A 21,823-nucleotide genomic window follows, 5' to 3' on the forward strand; every position below is an offset into this window, starting at 1 on the left:
CTATCAGAAGTAGAATTTTCTTCCAATCTGTTGGCTACCATTTTGTCCTATTGACAGTGAAGGGCACTATATTTGACTTAATTTGTGAAGTCGCAGCATGATTATGAAAAGCTATTAATAATATGGATTTTAATTTTTAGTGTACCTGAATTTTGGCTTCTCTTCTGAAAATGTCTCCCAAAACCACTGGCACAATCTTCTGATCTAGAAGGTCTTGAAATAATGAGTTCAATAAGAATATCATTTTGAAAGTAGGGACTTTCTTTAAAAATATTTAGGTTTTTTTTTTTTTTTTTTTTTTTTTTTTTTAGTATTGATTCCGTGGTCAGTCTTTTCAGTTAGCCTTACAAGATTGAGAAACTGGCTTTAGTAGGAGAGGATTTGTAACCTTGTAGTGAGTATATATCTAGAAGAAACTATTGAGAGGCAAGCTGTCATAGTTACTTTCCCTTTACTGCCATAAAATGTTGTGAACAAAAGCAAAAGATTTATTTTGCCTTATAGTTCCAGAGAAATAGAGTCCATAATGTCCAGGAAAATATAGCAACAATCATAGTGGCAGAGGCAGGAAGCTGGCTCTCCACAGGTAGCAGAGAGAGAGGACAAGAAGTAGGACTAAGCTAAAAGTCAGAAAAGTCTACCCTCAGGGACATATATGCTGTCACCCCACAAAGGTTACATAAAACAGCACTAACAGCTAGGAATCAAATGTTCAAATAAATGAGCCAATGAAAGACATTTCTCATTCACACCACACAGGACACTACCCTTAAACAACATACTGTTTTTCAAAATCATTGCATTATCTTCCAGTAGTTAAGACTTGAGGAACTAAAGTCATCAGGCTTTTTTTCTTTTTTCTTTTTTCTTTTTTTTTTTGGACTGATTTCTAGATTGTTTGACTGAGGACAAGGGAGGGAGTATGGAAATTCCACTCCTCACTAGGTATGTGACTTTTCTCAATTTTATTTTCCCACCAAGTTTTCATAAATAGTAACTAACGAACTAATGAAGTGTGCAGAAGACTTAATGAGATACAGTGTATTAGTATACAGGACTCAGCCCATGGAAGATAGTTAGACAACAGAGCGGTCATTATCAGTTGTCAGTAGCCCATCATTTTTATCTGTGTTATGGCCCAGGTGATGCTGATGCTGCTTCCTGGGAAGTTATTATTCCATGTTTCACAGCAGCAGGTTCCTCACTGACCTGTCATGTGACCTTGGGCAGATAACTTCCCCTCTCTGAAGCTGTTTCTTCTTCCTTTAAATAAAGACGTTTGCTTTTTCTTGTCCCACTGTGGATATCCAGAGATTCCTCTGGTATATACATAAATCTGCCCTGAAGCAACTTGTCCAGTACCTCTTCATGTCTGAGATCACTGTGGTTGTCCTAATAGTCTCTTGTGGGAGACGGAAAGCTTAATGCACATTTGTAAAGCATTTTTGTTCTCTGCTGCCTTAGGCCACGCTGTACTGCTAACAGGAATGGGCCACTAAACTATCAAGCTAATGATGGAGGACGTTCTGCACCATTTGCTTCACCCTACCTGACCCAGTAGGATAGTTTGTGTGAAAGAAGGTGAAAACTGTAGTGGTGCTCAGTTACATTGTGCAGGAAGTCATTGGAGAAAAGTAACTCGGTAAAATTAGGACCAAAGAGCACAAAGATTTGGATTCTGAATAGCATCATTTTCTTTAAATGTTAATGATGTCCTTAAACTAAGACAGTTTGTCAAGGTTATCCTCCATCAATCTTCAACACCACACAAATATTTATGTTGTACTTTTTTTACATTCTGGAGACCTGGGAACTGAGCAGTTGAGTGAGCAGAGGCCACATTCTCTGTTTTCTATTAGCTTATACCCTTCATGGAGGAGGGATTCTTTACAGCAAAGCAAACACTGTTTGATGTAAGGAGCCGCCCTCACATTCGCCATTACAAGATGGCGCTGATGGCACTGGAACCTGTGTAATCAAATCATCTGTGCATGCGCCGGGGTAGTTTCCCACCCCATGTGCTCTGCCTTCCCCGTGACGACAACTCCGGCCGATGGGCTGCAGCCAATCAGGGAGCGACACGTCCGAGGCGGAGGACAGTCCTCCATAAAAGGGACGGGTTTCCGCCATTCTATANATCTCTCTATCTCTCTCTCTCTCTCTCTCTCTGGCTCTCTTCTCCACTGGCTCCTGAAGGGGTAAGCAATAAAGCTTGTGCCGCAGAAGATTCCGGTTGCCCTGAGCGTGTTCTTACCAGGGGAAACAAAAGCGCGGGCAATAGTTTATGTGAGATTGTTTTACCAAATAATAATAATTTAAAAGAGAGCATAATAAAAGTTGATTGTTCTTCCATACCCATTGCACACCAGGTCCCAGAAGATGTTAGCTCACTTAGTAAGGACACCTTATAGGAGAAATACTGGTTCCTATCACACATGGGGAACCTGAGATGCAGAACAGTGAAGTCTGTACAAGTTGAGTATCTCTCATCTAAAAATCTGATTGGAAACAGGAAATATTCAGAAATCAGAATCAATATCAGTGCTTTTGAGTACTGATACTTTAACAAACAAACAAACAAACAAACAAACAAACCAAAAAAGAGAAAACCAAGGAAAGAAATCTATGCAGACACTCAGGAACTATAAAGTCTGAGAAGCTTTTGGTTCAAGCATTTATACTTTATGTGCATAGGAGTCTCAGTTCCAGTTTCTCAGGTGACAAAATGTCACATCTCTGTTAGACAACACTAATATTCATGCTCTTTGGCTGTAGAGTCTCTGTGTTTGGTTGAAGTTTTATCCATTAACTAGGAGATTGTCTAGATTCTATAGGCAACTTTTGAAAATTTCAGATCACTTTATAGCTTGTTTCAACTCATTGCCTCTTTTTATCTGTAAGATTTTTTGCTTTCCTTTCAGAATTTTCTTCCATATTTCTTGTCTACAGCACCTATGGGAAGAGAACTACCTTAAATATTTGTATAATATAGGTTGAATATTCAAGATTTTATTTATTGCTATGACTTTTTATACCAAATTTATGTACTGATGTTTTAAATTTGAATACTGTCCTTGATTATTTTGGGAGATCTATTGTGTGTTTGGTGGAGGAGGCATAGATCATATTTAATAAAAGATTAGAATCCATTGCAATGCTCCTCTAAACAATGCTGTGCTAATGATATACAAGTTTATTGAGATGTATAGACTTTTGGTTCTGGCTTCTCTTTCTGTTTAAGTTTTTAGTTGCAAGTGATAAAGTTTACCACTGTTATTCTTAATGAAATTATGTGTATTTACCCCAGGTCAAAACATAGTAGCTTAGCAGGTGTGAGATGGTACACAGAGAGAAGTATGCTTTTATGATCTAGATTTAACAGAAGATACAGTTTTGTTTAGTGTTGTTTGTGTATGTACTATTTCAAGACCAACTACTTTGTATTTAAAATAATTAAATGAATAAAGATAAAACAAAAAGGAAGACATAGTTCTTATAATTATAGCTTAGGGTCCTGACAGGGCCCTGGGGAAAAATTAGGACCTAAGTTAAATCAGTGAGAAGCAAAGACAGAGAAGGGAATAAGAGTCTTAAGAGAGGCTTTTATTTTGAGGAAATATCCTGCACAGGGCATCCGTATATGCATCTGAGCCCACTATCCTTTTCTAAGTTGAAGAAGTACTAGGGCAGGAAAGGACAATTTCCCTTTGTAGCCGGAAGTTATCATTATAGGGGTAAGCGGCGAGTATTCACTTAAATTATGTTAGGTGACTAATAAACATCTTTCTTAGTGGGTCATTGCTTGAAGGATATGGGACAGACAGTAAAAAAACCTAGGTAAACAAATGTATTTCATTCTTTACATCAAATTACTGTGCTTACTAGAATTGTCACAGGTCAACTAAAATGGAGGAGCTATACAAAATGTGGTGGCCCTGGTTAACACTAAGAACTCAGTGAGCTTATGTCTGGAGACCATCTGTGCCTCCATGAGTGGTGCATAGCCTCAGGGTAGGTGTTGGGAATGCTCTCTAGAATTTGTGTTTATGAAAGGGTTAAAGAATTATATAGGTGTTTAAGAGGGATCTGTTGCTGAAGCAAGAAGATGGCTATATTGCATCTAAGAACATTGATAGGCTCACTCTGAGGTGTCTGTGGATAGAGTTACCTCAGAGCATCAGGACACAGACCAATGTAAGGAAAGCAAAGTTCTTTGGATCTTGCAGCCAGAAAGGGGGAGAAAGAAGCAACAGAAAGGGAAAAGGAAAGAATGGCCTCTCACAGGCTGGCATTGTGTGGTACAAATTTAATCCCAGTGCTCAGAAGGCAGAGGCAGGTGAATATCTGTGAATTTGAGGCTAGCTTCTTCTATGTACTGAGTTCCAAGGCAGCTAGGGCTATATAGAGAAATCCTGTGTCAAAAATATTAAAAGCTAAAACAATCCCTGCTTTTAAGGAAGGTGACAGAAAAGTGGTTATCTCATGCCTAGAACTGTTGAAAGACAGAAAAAAAATTGAACATGCAGATGACAAAGTACTCACATATATTCTTCAAGAGCAGGGAAAGTCACATAAGTACATGTTAGGATCTCTTGCAAAGAAAAATAGATGGATCCTACAGAGGCTTAAATCAGTGTGTGCTGGATTGTTAAAGGATTGAAGAAATCAGAGAACATAGGCTATGGTTAGGAACCTGTGGAAAGTGTAAGGGAGAGATCAGATGATTGGCAGCCAAGTCTCATAAATGCCTAGCAGCTCTTGCAAAGGAAAAAGGAAATAATAAAGAAAAAGGAAAGAAAGAGTTGGAATGGCGATTTTGAAGATAACAAGATTTGTAGGCAGGATTAACAAGACAAGACATGTTTCTGCTAAAATTGATTTTCTTTGTGCATATGAAAATAAACGTGAAATCTTCTGGATGGAAACAACATTTTCAAAGGCAAAAGTCTCAGTTGGTGAAAAGAATTCTCTACACTGCTACACTCAGCAATAGAAGAAGAAAGACTATACCTGAAATGCACTATGGTAAATTGGGTGTCTATATGCATGTCTGAAATGCCCAAAGTCAGGAGACTGAGGCAGGAGGTTTGCAAATTTGGGGATAGCCAGTGCTATATATCAAGAATCTGTCTTAAAATAAAAACAAGACTATAGATAACCCTCCTATAGAGAGATAAAATATTCTTTCCCTGTGAAATAAAAGAAAGGTACTTTTAGGTAGGACTAGATTTACATGCAATTCAGGCAACCAATACAAGTGGTATATGTTCCAAAAAGTGTTTCATCCAAACAAATGCTCCAATATTCAGCAGCTGAATAATGGGAGAAATGGAAAAACTGAGGTGAAAATCACCCTCTTGATGTGTCTGTGTTTACAGGTGTATTTAAGCCAAATAAATGACCAAAGAGGTCTAACAGAGGCACTGCACTTCAAGTCTCAAAATTATAATTCTTACCTAAGTGCGTCTGATAATAAAGAATTCATGCTCTGGGGAATTGGCTTGGGGAGGGTTCCAGCCTGATAGAAGAGAATAACTATTGTCTGAGAGAGAGAGCTTCTTGACATTTTCTTTTTCTATCTTGCTGCTTAGCCAAATGTTTTTTCTTGAAACCGAATAGATATTTTCTTAAGGAGAAAGGGTTTGGTGGAGGAAATATGTGCAAAGTCCCCACAAAGTTTTAGATGGGTTCTTTCCTAACAATATTATTCAACATCTAGCTAAAATCTGTTTTAACAAGTTGTCAAGCATTGAACATGTGTAAAAATTCATGAACTTAAGAAGTTCCAGAAGTAAATCAGACTTCTTGGATATTGCTGGTGGGAATGTAAAATGCTCTAGATATTTTGGAAAGACAACTGCTACTTCCTCAAAAATTATTAAGTCATTACCATCTAATCCTCCCATTCCATCCTATGTATTTATCTAGAAGTATCAGAAGTATAAGACCATACATAAATTTGCATTGAGAGGAATAAAGTAGTAGCAAGAGACAACATCATTACATATGAAGGAAGCCACTTGGCAAAAGGACTGAAAGTCCTTTCCCACCTGCTCCTTGTGACAATCGGAACATGCTCCACAGAAGACAGGTGCTGTGTAGACAACTCTAAAGTGGTGTGGGACTCATAGACTTTGACTAAGTGCTCTGACTATATGTCTCTCGCTAATCACTAGCCTATTCCCATCCTCAGGAATGACTTTCTTAATAAACTCTTTCCATTTCTATTCTATTACTCACCATATATCCTTGGTATATCTCTTTCTCCTGAAACACAAGATCCTATAAATTTCAGTGGGCTTCCCTACATGGGTCTGGTCCAAACTTAAAATAATAGCACACATATAAATATTTTTTATTGGGTATTTATTTCATTTACATTTCCAATGCTATCCCATAAGTCCCCTACACGCTCCCCCACCCACTCCTCTACCCACCCACTCTCACTTCTTGGCCCTGGTGTACCCCTGTACTGAGGCATATAAAGTTTGCACGACCAATGGACCTCTCTTTCCACTGATGGCCGACTAGGCCATCTTCTGATTCACATGCAGCTAGAGACATGAGCTCCGGGGGGGAGGGGGATACAGTAAATACTATGGTAAATAGAAGTACTAAATATTGTATAATTTTTGTTATATGAAATTCTCAGAAGAAGCAAATTTCATAAAGATACAATGACTAATTGACAGATTGAAGGAAGAATGTATAGTTATAAAGTGTGTATAGTTTTTCTTTGAGGAAGATGAAAATATTTTCCACTTGTGGAGGTGACTGTATTAATGAAATATATTAAAAATTGATTTTTGTACACTTTCAATGAAGAAATTATATGTCAACAAAACTGCTTCAAAACCAAAACCATCTAACTCTATTTAAATTCCACTTCTGTCCTGCCTTTCTAATCAACTTTTGTATCTTTATAAATAAATATATCATTAAAAATACATGGACAGTGAATTTTTGAAAACAAAAGTCAAGACTGACACATCCTGACAGATCATCAGCGTGAATATTAACACATCAAAGATAGTTAATTCAATCTTACTGAAATGACCTTAGACATTTTCATTGGGACACTATGATTCCTTTGGGGGGAAATTAAATATTAAAGGTTTTGCAGCTTATAAAGATTTCTCCTGAAAGAGATTCTCAAGTAAAATTCTGTCTGCCTCAGACAGTGAGTGTCACAGTTTTTGTCAGAACATAGGGACCTTGAATTCCCATGTTTAAGAAGTAGTTTCTCTCTAGTCAAAGTAAACATTTTCCTTCGAATTCATCTCCTTGTGATCTCACCTCTCTCTTTATACCTTATATTATATTTTTAAGATCTGTAACATGTTATGCAAACATATTCCTAAAGAGTACATTTGTATCTGGTAGGAAAAGAAGATTGTTCATTGACTAAAAAAAAATATAGATAAACCTAAGTTCTCTATATTTTCTTTTGAGTTTTATTTAATTTTTGAGATGAATTTTCCTGTGTGGTCCATTGTGGGTTCAAACTTGTAGTGATGTTTTTGGCTTTGTTTCCCAAGGGCTGGGATTAAGCTTTGAGTGGTATGATTTTCACACACAGCAAAAATTTTAGTTGGCATACACTCATCTAGAAACCCTTTTGTGTACAAATTATATCCTGCATCCTTTCTATAAATATAACACTTTGCCTCCAGCTAGATGTCGCACTGTGGAAGGACAATTGGCCTCAAAGTCTGACAGCCTGAATTTAATTCGAGGAGATCGCATGAGAGAAGGAAAGAACTGATTCCTTCACACAACTTGTCCTCTGGTCTCTTCTCATGTGCTAGTGTGTATGCTTTTCTTGCACTGTGAATAAATAAGCAAATGAAAAAAGAATATTGACTAGAAGATATCATACCACCATGTATTCTCAGCATGCTGGCCAGTTATGACTTCTATGGTTGTTTCATTAATGTCTGTTTCTGTAAGAAGTTTTTGTGATGAAGGCTGGATACCCCATTAATCTGTGGCTATAAATAGGAACATTGAGAAGACAATTTGATAATGTGACTTATTGCCAAAACAAAAATAGTAGATTCTCCCTACTGCCTATGGCCTCTCTAACCATGATATCTTTATTGATCAAGTTGAGAGAAGTAGGCAGAATTCCTGCCTGTGAAAGGGACCTGTAATCCAGTAACAAAATTATTGTATTAGAGATCACATTTTGCAGAGAAGGTCACTATTGTAGCTTTCAGGATGAGAGGTTGGCTAAGGCCACTGAAGCCCTTTCTCCTGCAGCAGACTATTATAGCTCTGTAAGAAGGCTAGCAGAAAGGGAGGAAGGCTTCAACTCATGCCCGTCTTGATTTCTTTCTGTGACCAAAGTCCTGACATATGTATTCTTATCCTATTAACTTCTCTTCTGCTCTCTTGTAAATAAATTGCCTTGTCTATTTGAAGATAAGACAAATTTGTGTGTGTGTGTATGTGTGTGTGTGTTGTGTGTTGCCAAAGAAAAAGTATTATTTATGGCATTTTTCAATATAAATTTTATTTTGAAGAATTATCATGTTGGTTGTAGGGAACCAATACAAAGAGTTTGAGGTATAGGAGAGTGATGTAGCTTAACTTTAAACACAAGTGAAAATTTCTAACCAAGGAACAAGGTGTGGGTCAGTAAATGGAAAATTACTTAAAAGAAAGAGAGAGGTAAGGGAATTCTGGCTAAATTGGCCTGTTGGGAGTTTTTGCTGAAGGCAGTCTAGGGTGAATGGACATGATCTGGGTGATGCTGGAGGATGTGGAAGCCAATTAGATATGGATGGTGACCTGATATTGAGGGTGAGGAATCCCTGCTACACTGTCTTATCAGGAGTCTTGCTAAAGCTAGCCTCCTAAGGGACATACCAAAAGAACTTGCCTCTAGTTTGGTCCAGAAGGGAATCTGTCAGTCTGTGTAAGGGATAATGAGGTGATGAAAAGAAGATTTCATGCCAGCAGAGGAGAAAAGACCACAGGGCAGATTATCTTCCAGGGAGAGGCTCCTGTGGAGACCTGGCACAGGATGGGCTTGTTATTGCAAACCCAGATTTCATAAGGAAGAGCCTGTTACATCGAACTGAAAACACCAAGTATTCTCTGAAATAAAAGTTTATTGGGTTGTTACAGATGGTACCTGCAGATAAAAGGACCAGTCCTGGGACAATTCTCATCCTAGGTAGCAGATAAAAAATATCACTGGAATCTAAGGAGCCAGAGTATTTTCTAATGAAAACTGGGGTAGAAGAGAACACGGATTGCTTGCACAGAGCCTATCTTGGCTGTGGCTAAGTGGAGGGGGACATCATAAGGCTGGAAAGACCTAGGGTGGGAGAGTCATTTGGAAAGTAACATTTTGCTGTCTTTTGGTTGGTTGGTTGTAAAGGGAGTAAGGGATGCTGATTTTGAGTGCACAGTGAGTGAATAAGAAGAATGGTTTTCCTTGGGCTTTATTGTTTCAGCTTGAAATCATCTCTTTTGATAAATATCTTTCCCCTCTTCTCTCTGGTATCCTGTGGCTTGTAGCTTACTTGAGAGATGTCTCAGAGCTCCTTTCTTATCCCCAGATGGCTCAGCAGTTAAGAGAAAAGTACTCTTTCAGAGGATCCTAGTTTGGTTCCGAACATCCATGTTGGGTAGCTGCCTATAACTAGCTCTGGGAGTCTTTCAGCCTCTTCTGGCTTTGACAAGTACTTGCACTTGTATGCAGATATGCTTTCCCACCACACGTATGCATAATTAAAAATCATAAAAAATAAGTCTTCCCAAGGAATCTGCAAGCAATGGATAGTATTCCTTCTTCTGATATTAGAAAATAACTCCGTTTCCTTGTACCTATTTTGGAAGATTTTGTAGAAACAGTTCCTGGATTCATGAATCAGGTTTTATTTATTTAAGTAGTCAGAAAAAGTCAAGGAAATATTTTAAGAGTTAAGAAGTCACACTCTGGGTGCCTTTGGGCAGGCTGGAAGATCTTTAGAGGGGGTTTTGTAACATGGTTTTTGTTTTCATTTTTTTATATGGGCATTAGAAGGAAGGGCTAATGTCATTGCTCTGGAGTACATCCTAAGCACTGAGCAAGAGGCAAAGAGGGTCTCGCTTCTGCCCTACTTTAAGCCCTTTATTTAATACTTTCTTACCTGGTTAGCATGATGAATAAAACCCTTCAAATGGTATTCAAGTTTCTGAATAAGCTGTCTTCTGTCAATTCCTCTAAACAATGTTTTATCTCCCCCTTCATTTTCCATGTGAATATTTATTGAGCTTTACTGAGTTTTCACATGGATTTATATTAAGCTGTCTCTAAGTGAGCTCATTAACGCCATAGCAGGTTGCAGAAATGGCAGAGTCCCTGAGGTTTAAATATGCGCTTGGGTTTTGATGGAGGTGAGGACTGTCATTGGAGCTGTGCTTAATGATACTTCTTTATTTTACTTTTTAATGCAGCAGATGAAGCACCAAATTCCTGTGTTTATAGATGTGTCACTGCTTGGCCACTGGGTCATTTAACAAGATTGGGGTGGCATAACTTGACTGCCACTTATTGAGAGGGTTATAAACTTTTCTTTCACTATCGGCCTTTGTTGTTTTTTCTGTTCTAAAAAAAATGAAAGAAAGTAAATGGGAGAACAATCAATAAACACTTCTCTGATTATTGTGAGTTAAAGTACCTAGGAAGAGAGATATGCCTCAGTTGTGTTATTTGGGAGTATTCATTGCAAAGGAAGTCTCATGGTGCAGTGAGGAGAGCCTTTATTTCCTAGTCAATGGCCCACCTTAATGAGTTTTGTTGATCTAGCTGTTTATAATGATTCTCACACATGTATCTTACACAGAATACAAACGATTCATAATATGTATGTCATACATAAACCTAGCATTTTTTTTCAAGAAGCATCATTATAAATACATATGGCTTTGGGCATGAGGCGGGGCCTGTATTGTCATTTTTATAGTCTTTTTATGGATATGATAACCATTTATTTAGACAGGTAAACATTATACATGAGCATATTCTGGCTTCCCAGGGGACACTGTAGGGAGCTTGCTTCTTTTGAGAAATGTTTTCTAAACAGATCTATTGTATATCTGTCTTCAGTGAGAGGAAGTATTTATTTTGGTTGACAAAGAACTCAGTCTGTGCCTTAGCATATTTCTGGGATCACAGAAGGAATGGTGTTCAGTGATGATAATGCTGAACCTCAAAATTTGACTTAAATGGATTATTTCTTGTGGAATTTAGTTCTCAGCTCTCATTACAAGTTCTTTCCTTTCTCTGTTCTGCTTCTGATACTCTCTCAGGTAGCCTCTTTTAGACTCTGTAATGTCAGCAGTTTCTGGTCAATATTTGCTCAATGCTGTGATATTATTTTTTTTAATCACAACATAGATTTATTACAACTGACCTGCAGATAAAGGTTAAACTATCCCACAAACATGTGGACTCCATGGCTATGTCTTAAATAGAGGAAGGATTCAAACAAGAATACAGGATAAAACATCCCAAAGCTCCAAGAAGTAGCTATGTTACTGAGCTACATTTTACAGGCAAATAAGGCCATATCCCTGCACATCAGCTTTTTGATGCTTTTTATTTATGTTCATGAGGTACAAGAGAAAAATAACCAAAGCTCACAATGTACAGTTCTTACACTATTTTGTGATAATTTTTAAAATCTATTTTCTATCTTTAGGAAGTTTTTAGGGCAGTCTTCAAATGGCTGCTGTTTATGTGAATAAATGCACTGCATTCTTAAGCATGATTTAATTCATTGACAACTTTGTACCAGCCAATATGTCCCCAGTTTTAAGATGGCCATAGTTTGAGGCACCCAATAGACATATTTATTTCCCATTACATGAGTTTATTTATCTACAATGTTTATCAAAGTCTTACAAAGAATGACATTTAATTTTAGCCCAGTGAACTTATTTTGTGAAAGAGGATCCAGCTAGGGGTCAACTAAATAAGTGTTTTAAGAAGAATATAATCCTACAGTAATTAGAAGTACCAGAAAGCCATAGGTTGCTAACCACAGAAAGAAAGAATGTATGAAAGTCACTTAAATATTGTAAAGTGAACCCCAGAAACCCTTATTGATAGAATTTTATTCTTTAGAATGAAAATATTAAATACATATGATACAACCTTTCTTTTATGGCACAGTCATCAAATATATACTTTACCATGCTTTTTACCACATGCTTAATCTTGCAAATGCTCTCAGCTCTGATTTAGAGCCCCACACAATGTTAGCATAGACTTTAAAGACAATAAGCAGTAATTAACTATGAAACTTATGGCTTACAGTTCCTCAACCTTGGAAGATATCCAAAAATATATCTAGAATTGGAGGCAGCTACATTTTAATCACTAGAAGCATCATTGCTGACCTTTTGCAGTCATTTAGTAGTTGTTGTTATTGCTGTTGTTGTATTTGTTTTTTTATCATTTCACCAGCTTGATCTGGTTCTTTTGGAACAAATAGTTCATCCATAATCATCTTAGATTGTACTGAAAACTGAAGGCCGTCTTCCTTTATCTACAATATCTGGCCATCTATATACCAAACAAAGTATTAAATGCAGTACTGAATATAGTTTTTGATAGAAGGAGAAAGAAGGGAATTAGCTTCCTATAATAAGTTTTATTCTTAAAATCAATTGAAATATCTCCCAAACATATGCTTACCTAAGAGACACTCTTATATCAGCAATGATATATGATACGTCATTTGAAAAATGTCAGTTGTGAATTAAAATTTAAATTTGGACTAACATGTAAGAATGCAAATTCTTGTTTTTGAAAAAAATACCAAAGACTGCAGATAATCAGCCTTGAGGGGTTCGATTGGTGTCATCCCTCTAAACCAGACATGCCACTTTCCATGTTGTTAAGCAGCTGCTAATGTCTTTAGGAGAAATGCTTTAGCTGACGATAATGATATTGTGGTGTGATGAAGAGATGTCAGGATTATTTCCCTATGGAACATGCCATTGCTTGCATTCAATGTAAAATCAGATTTAATTCATTTTTATTGAGTTGTCATCTTATATACAATGATATTTTAAATTTATTTTTATGCACTAGGGTGGTTTTTCTTTTCTTTTTTTCTTTTTCTTTTTTTTTTTTTTTCATTTTCCTTGGTTTGTGCAATGTACTATAGGGAGAAAAAAGTTAACACAAATTCTCTGCCTCCAGTTCTCATGTGCTTCAGCCCTTGCCACAGCAGCCTTATAAAGAGTGAGTAAAATAGCTATTGTTGCTGTGTGTGGTGGGCCACAGTTTATTCCTAGCATTTAGGAGGCAGAGGCAGGCAGACTTGTGGAGAGCCGTGCTTCGAGCAATCGCGAGCCACGAGCAATAGCCATTATAAGATGGAGCTGGCCTCCGCTGTGCCTAACTAGTAAACAAGCCTTGTGCGCAAGTGCAAGAGTGAACTCACGCTTAGTCACTGCCTATCTCGGGACGTAGTAGTGGGGTGATGGGCGAGCAACGAATCAGGAGCTGACATGCCATATCAGGTGCTGAAACGCCATGGCTGAGGGCTATCTATATAAGCAACCCCATTTTCCAGGGTCTGGGTCTTCCCTCTTGAAGAAGCAATAAAGCTTTTTGGTGCAGAAGATTCCGGTTGTCCCGAGTGTGTTCTTGCTGGCGAGAACCGTAGCTCAGGATACAGACTTATGAGTTGGAGGTCTGTCTGTTTTATAGTGTTACTTCCCAAACAGGCAGGGCTACATAGAGAAACCCTCTATCAAAGTAATATGAACAACAACCACAACACAAAAAACCCCCTGAAAACCAAACAGATAGAAACAAATAGACAAACAACAAAACCAGCTATTCCAGACTAGTGCCACTCTCTTATATAACTCCTTTAAAATCATTATTTTTTATTTAAACCACCAACTCCAATTTGCACTGTTTATATACCTCTGGACGGGAGGTTATCCACTACAGCATAGTTGACCCTATCAAGGGCTACAACCTTAAAGAAAACTCACTGTCCATTTTCCATAAGCCACCAACTGTCCATAGCTCTTCAGTTAGGGGTGAAGGCTCATGACTCTTCTCACTCTGTTGATAAAGGTCAACAGAAAGGTCAAAATCCCTTGGGATTTTGACTATTTTGATCTTAATCAAGTTGTATACAGGCAATATCGGCTGATTTTGGAGTGGTCCAGTTGTGTCTAGAAGAAACTCTTTTCTTTGGTTCTCCAGACCCGTGGTTTCCACAATATTTCTTTCTATTCTTCTATGATGGTTTCTGAGACTTGGGAAATGGGTGTGAATGCTGAACTTGTGACTGAACACTCCACAGCCCTTTATTTTCTTCTGTAGAAATCTTAAGTACAAATCTTCATTGGTCCTAAAAATCCTTTGATGACTCATTTTACTTCATGTACATATAATTTCTCTTTATTGAAACAATAACCTAAAGCTACTTAATAGTGACCATGAACATTTCTTATGGCCACCATCTAAGAGAAAACCAATGCTCATACAGAAGAACTAGTGCTCTAAGTAGCATATTTAGTTCCTGAGCAGATATGATACTTCTGATCAATAAGAAAAAGAAAATCTCATAATGGGAGAAAGCACAAGGTTTGGAACTAAAACTCTAGATTTGAAGTTTCACAGTCTTGGGAATAGTTTCTAAATATGTAAAATAGGATAGTTACAATTTGAGCCTCCTAGGGATGTGGTGAGGAATAATATAACACATAGAGTATCCAGCACCTGGCACGTAGACAGCGGTCTCTTAAAGGATATGTTACTGTCATTATCATATTTGCTCTTGCTATGGTTAACTCTGTGATTCAATCAAGACGGTTAGCTATTTTGGAAGGCTGGCTTTCAAACCTAATTCCTGTTCTTCTAAAGAGGAAGCACTGATGGACACATGAGACCCTCCTGTATATGCTGATATTGTCAAAGACCTTGGGTTTCAGGACCATGAATTTTCTACTTTTTACATGTACTGAACAGCTCCTATTAATTGTGTTCTTTATTCCTCTGGATCATAGAATGACAGGGTTTAAAAAGTTTATTTTCTTTATGACTTGGTGAAACAGAATGAAAATGAAAGCAGGATTCTTTGTCACTGATTGCTTCAGGATACACAAAATCATTATGTAAGTCCACACCAGCCCTCAACATGATAGCAAAGCACTCAGGATATAATAAAGTCCAGCTTTGTGTCAAGCTTCCATATTACAGGCTCCTGTAAATAATGCCTCAGTAATATTGAGGTATTTTCCATATACTTATTTTATAGTCTTTAGCATATACCAGCAGTAAGTTTGGTGCATCATATTGATCTTGGTTAATATTTTGTGTCAACTTAGTACAACTTTGAGTTACCTGGAAAAGAAGGAACCTCAACTGAAGAATTGTCTTGATTAACCCTGCTGTGCTCATGTCTGTGGGGGCTTTGTCCTCAATGCTGATGGATGTAGGAGTTTCCATAATGAGTGCAAGAGAGGATTCATTTACTAATAAGCAAGACTTGACCTTTGTAAGCTGGGTGATGTGCATGTACTTCAGAGCATGCTGCTCTTGATAGAAAATAGAATGTATTCTGACAGTTAAAATATTTAACCTGTCATGTTTGTGGATGTCTGTAATCCTAGCTCTTAAGAAGCAGGCAAAGTTGAATCAGGATAGAATTCTCCTTGAGTATATGGAGAGTTTGAAGTCCTGTGCTACCTTAGAACTTTCTCCAAATACATAGTTTGAAATCCTTACACATAATTGGAATATTTATAAATCACCCTTTTATTATGAAATGGAAAAAGCCACTTTGGAAATTATATCAGCACAAGAACTGTAAAGTAATGATCATGGAAACATTGTCATTGATTGATCAAAACATAACCATTCAAGTGTCTATCAACTCATTAATGAATTCTAAGATGTAGCATATTTCTATTGTACAATATTATTCTACAACAAAGAAAAGAAATATTGAGACATGTTACAGTACAAATGACCCCTCAACATATGCTAAGTGAAAGAAACTAGGCAGAAATATATACATGACACTCCCAGTTCTCTCCAGCTCCCTCCCCCAACACCTGATTGAAATACCCATACTCCTTCTCTCCCCCTTTTCCACCCAGTTTCCTCCCTCTATCCACCTACAATTACTATTTTGTTTCCATTGTTGAGTGAAATTCACACATCCTCCATTGGATCTTCCTTATTACCTATTTTCTTTGAGTCTGTAGATTGTAGCATCATTATCCTTTACTTTATGGTTAATGTCCAATTATAAGCAAGTACATCCTATGTTTGTCTTTCTGGGTCTGCTTTACTCATTCAGGATGATGGTGAGAGAGAGCTGGGAAGGAGAATGGAAATTAGATGGGCAGCATCTCTGGGACTAGCTGGAGACCTGGGATGGGAGGCTAATGAGGAATCTATAGGAGTGACTCCAGCTGAGACCTCCCAGCAGGGGGATATAGAAATTGAAGTGGCCACCTTATATAGGACTTCCAGTGGATGGTGAGGGACATCAACCTACCCACAAAACCTTCAACCCAAAATTTGTTCTGCCTAAAAGATGCAGAAGTGTAAAGATAGAGCAGAGACTGAGGGAATGGCTAAGCAATGACTGGTCCAACTTGAGACCTATCCTATGGGAGAGAGACAACCCCTGACACTATTAATGATACTCTGTTATGCTTGCAGACAGGTTCTTAGCATAACTGTCACTGAGAGGCTTCATCTAGAAGCAGATGGAAACAGATGAAGAGACCCATAGCTAAACATCAAGTGGATCATGAAGGGTTCTGTGGAAGAGTAGGGGATAGAATTGAGTGATCAGTGTTGGGGGTGAGGTCAAAGACACCATAAAAAAATATATAGAGTCAGCTAACCTGGGCGCATGGGGCTCACAGAGACTGAACCACCAACCAAAGAGCATGTAGGGGCTGGACATAGGCCCCCTACACATTTGTAGCAGTTGTGCAGCTTGGTCTTCTTTTGGGTCTCCTAACAATTGGAGTGGGGCTCTCTCTGACTCTGTTGTCTGCCATTGGATCTTCTACCTGGACTGTCTGGTTTGGCCTCACTGGGAGAGGAGGTGTTTAGTCCTATGAGGACTAGATATCCCAGGTTGTGTGGTATGCAATGGGGGTTTTCCTTCTTCTGGCAGAGAGATTTGTAAGGGTGGGACTGGGAGGAGATGAGGGAGGGTGCTGTGATTGGGATGTATTGTGAATTAAAAAATAAATTATGAAGAAAACAAATACAGTAAAACATACAAAAAGAAAGAAAAGATACTTTGTATAAAGCATTTATGTGAAACATCTACAGCAGACATCCAGGTGAAGAAGCAGAGCTGCTTAATGACTTCCAGGGATAGGGAAGAAAAGAACAGGAAGTGCTTTCTTTGGGTAGACACTAGGGATTTCATTGTAGAATGAGTATAATATTCCAAACACTATTGTTTTGATGGTGTCACAACTCCAGGAAGCTATTAAAAACCATGGAGCTAAATATATTAAAAAGGGTTGCAGGCATTCATGGTGTATAAATGATGTCTTCATGTTTTTTTTTAATATTATTATTTTTATTCTTTAATCATTTTTTTTACAGTCCAGTTGTTATCCCCCTCCTGGTCTACCCTCTTACAATTCCTCCTCCCATTCCTCCTCCCCTGTCTCCTAGGATTTCCCCACCCCACCCCTTCAACTTGTTTTTAATTCACTACAAATCCTGACTCATAGCTTTAATAAAGAATCAGTTTGATTGACTGAGCATCATTAACTATCAACACTCCCATCTCTTCCTGCTTGCTATGAAGTAACTGAGTAGAGAGAAAGGTAACCTATGGTTTACTGGTGAAACCAAATCAAGGCCTATGCAGACAACTTCATAGGAAGAAACTATTTTCTTAATCTGTTCTACATTTCTATCCTGAAGACTTGAGGGTTACATTGCTATCCTTTTTTTTTGCCATGTTTAAAGAAACACACACAAGCAAACATATACAGAGACATGCAAACAGACACACACACACACACACACACACACACACACCAGTGACATTTTTTTTGTAAAGCCTACGAAGTATATAGAACATTATAAAGATGAAAATGGGCTTGAATGACAGGACCCAGAATAATAATTTCTGAATTTTTTTTGATACAATTGTCTCTACATTTTGTTTTGTGTATCTGTGAATATGCTTCATTTTCAACATAATTTCTGTGATACTATGGGAAAGGGTTCACCCTCTCCTGATAATTTGATGTTTTCAGCTGAATAATTCTCTGTGGCCTTGTCTTCAGCAGCAGTTTAATAGATTTCTAATATTTACTCTTGTGCATCATAATTTATTTAGTGTACTCTATCAAAAATGGAAATGTATTCAAGTAATTTTAGTCCAAGAAAAATGCTATATGCACAAATTAGCATTGGAATTTGACTATTAACATAGAAGGAACTCATACAATAATACAGGAACTTGTGAAAGGCTGTTAATGTGTTGTGGATTTTTTTATGAAAATGACCCTCATAGACCCATGGATTGGAATGTTTACTCATCAGGAAGTAGCCCTGTATAAGAAGGATTGTCCTTGTTGGTGGAAGTGTGTCACTGAAGGTGTGATTTTGATGTTTCAAAAGCCCACACTCAGTCCAGTATTGTTCTTTCTGCCTGTGGATGAGGATGTAGTTCAACTACTGTACCTGTACCCTGAGTATATCCATGCTTCCACTATGCTCCTTATATGATGATAATGGACTAATCCTCTGAAACTGTAAGAAAGCCCACAATTAAATTCTCTTTTATAAGATTGCTTGGGTCATGGTGTCACTTCATAGACATAGAGCAGTAACTAAAATATGTATATAGCCAAAACGTTCCCCCAAAAGGTTACATAATTTTACTTATTTATTTATTTTTTTTTTTTACAAATAAAGAATCTATAGGGAAGGTATAATGGGTAGTAATAAAAAAGGAGAAGAGGACACATACTCAGTGATCCTCCAGAGGGTTTGGCTTCCCCTCACTGAGGGCAAGCAGTGCAGTCCAGGCTAACCATCCATGATCTTTGTGACAGTGATCAGAATCTCCAATTGTTCAAAGTAAGTGTAGGTACAAGAGAAAAAGCAACTCCAGACCGACTTATTAATTGATTTGGATAACTATGAAGTGTCCCCCATTCCTGAGGTGGCAGAAATCTTCAGAGTGACTGCTGGAGTAGGGACCCTTTCATGTGCTCCATATGTTCTACAGTGCATAGAGACTGGTGAGTGTCAGTCCTGCCAGGTCGCTGTGTGCTATTCCTCGGAGACCACCTGTCCGTTTATACAACATTCCCATCATGGTTCCAGCTGCTACTGTGTTGAGGTCATCTGCGCCCAGTGTTTTCTCAGTGTAACATTAAAAGCACTACAGAGCAATGCCAGGGGACCTAGAGTATTAGCCCAAAGTGCCCCCTGCCTAGTCACCATATTCAGAATCTGTACATTTCTTGGTTTGAACCAGGCCAAGCTCCGGGTCTCCTTCAATCTGAAACAAAGACCGGTTCACTGCCCCTGAATGCAGCCCCTATCATGCAACATCCTTCAATGGCAAGGAAAGCTAGTTCAAATCTGCCTCGGGTTTTATTAGCTCCAGTTGGCAAAATAAATTCATTAGCATCCTGAATGAGACAACAAGGATCCACATTTAAATAAGGAGACAGGGGGTTCATACCAGTCAGCGGGATACCGGCCAAATCAGCACTCCAGTAACCTGCTCCTCCCTCTCCTGAGAAGCCAGCTAACCAGCTGGTGGATTTATTGCCACTTCTTCTGCCACCCTCCATGAGGTCACGGCATCACCTCAGGCCTGGGTCATGTGCTTGGCCAAGGCCCTGAAAACAACAGTGCGAAGACCCGCGTTGCTACTACCACCTTCCCACACTAACCTTACGGGCGCCCCTTAATAAAGTTTTAATTAAAAAATAAGAGGCATCAAGAAAAATCAGCAGACCCAAATCATCTTCCTTCCTAGATTCTTTCTTCTTACCCATGTAATCTTGAATGACTTTGTCCTCACCCTAAAATGAGCATGTCACAAGTCTTAGCTACATTGATGTGAGTCATGCATCTTTCACAGAATCAAGTAAGTTAATGAATGGGCTTTCTGTTTCATCTGGGATGTCACGGGTCAGTGTGGATCTTGTAGCTCAATAAAGAGCAATGTGTAAGCTCAGGCATTTGTGTCCTTCAGAATAACTGGTCCTCCTGAGAACTGATCCACAATGAGTGGAGTTAGGAGCTAACTCTTTGAGGCTACACAGACAGAAACGTTATAACATTTCCTGGCTTAGTAAGTAGTGTCTGCCTAGGCACGGTAACAAATACTTTGTCTACTTGAAATTAATACACAGGAAATATAGAAGACTTTTTAAAAGATATACAAGAAAATGTACAGTCCTCTCTCAGATTATGATCATGGATGACAGGAACTGCAAGGAGTGAGAAGGGAAGGAATTAGGAGAAAGCCAGGATAGATGGAAACTACTACATTCCATTAAGGATTCTTAACACATTTTTTTTTAAAATTTAATCACGGGACTCTTAGTTTGATAATGTTCTTTAAGTGGACTGTAATAGAAAAAAGAGAACCCTCGGCAAAGTAAATAAAGGCATTGTGCAATCAGTATTTCCTGTTTGTTTTTCCTTATTCAAGTTAGAGACTGCTTGTCTTTTTCCCCTTATTCATTGCATCTGCTTGATGGACAAATGTTCTTGCTTCTGCTTTCACAGTGAGGTTGAAATCGACTCATTTTACTTCTGTGTCCGGCAATGCTTCAGACTAAGCCTGCAGGTCTCCCTACTTCACTATGAGCTACTGCATTTAAGTCTGCTCCAGGCATACTGCTTGTTTCTCCAGTGCTTGAGCTTTCAGAGTCATGGCTACATCCCAGCTTTTTCCTTCTATGCATGATGACCTTCTACTTTGACTCTGTGACTTGGTTAATTCCTTACTACCTACCATTTTTCAATCTTTTACCATTTCTCACATCTTCTTGGATTTTGTGTTCAGCCATGCCATCTTGTTCATTTGCTTTACATCTGTGTATTCTGTGCTTCTCAACCTTAGGAAACAAATCCCCCTTATTGTAGTACCTTGGTTTATATTTATTCTTTTCTGTCCAGTTCTTCAAAAATTTGTAAAAAATAATAAATGAATGAGAGAAAGAAAGAAAGAGAAGAAAAACTCACAAATTTCTTCTACAAAGCATGCAGCACCCCCCCTACTGCCCAAATTAGCTAAAGCAAAGAAAATGATAGACCAATATCCCTGATGAACATAGACTCAAACAAACAAACAAACAAACAAACACCCTCAGTAAAATACTTGCAAACAGAATAAAGACATACATAAAAATATATGCCATGACCACATTGGCCTTATCCCTGAAATATAGCAATGATTCAATCTATGCAAGGCAATGAATGAAATTATGTAAGTAAACTTCAAGACTAAGAATTGCATTATATCTTAATAGATATGGGAAAGCCTTTAAGAAAATCCAACACTCCTCTGTGATAAAAGTCCTAGAGAATGTAGGGCTAGAGGGAACATACTTCAACACAATAATAACTGTGTATGATCCACAAACAGTCAACATCATTTAAATGGAAAAATATACCATGGACCTCAGGAAGGGGACAAGATATCTACTATCTCCATTACTTTTCAACATTGTGCTTTAAGTGCTAGCTGAAACAATAAGCAGAAGAATATTAAAGGGATACAAATATGAAAAGAAGTAAAACTATCCCTGTTTGCAGATGGTATGACCTATATGT

General features: G+C 38.0%; 1 pseudogene; it reads right to left on the minus strand.

Moving 5' to 3' along the window:
* Positions 1 to 19,200: 19,200 nt before the first annotated feature.
* LOC110297103 lies at positions 19,201 to 19,827 on the minus strand (annotated as a pseudogene).
* Between the last annotated feature and the right edge of the window lie 1,996 nt (positions 19,828 to 21,823).

The sequence above is a fragment of the Mus caroli genome, chromosome 6, assembly GCF_900094665.2.
Source record: "Mus caroli chromosome 6, CAROLI_EIJ_v1.1, whole genome shotgun sequence".
Lineage (NCBI taxonomy): Eukaryota > Metazoa > Chordata > Mammalia > Rodentia > Muridae > Mus > Mus caroli.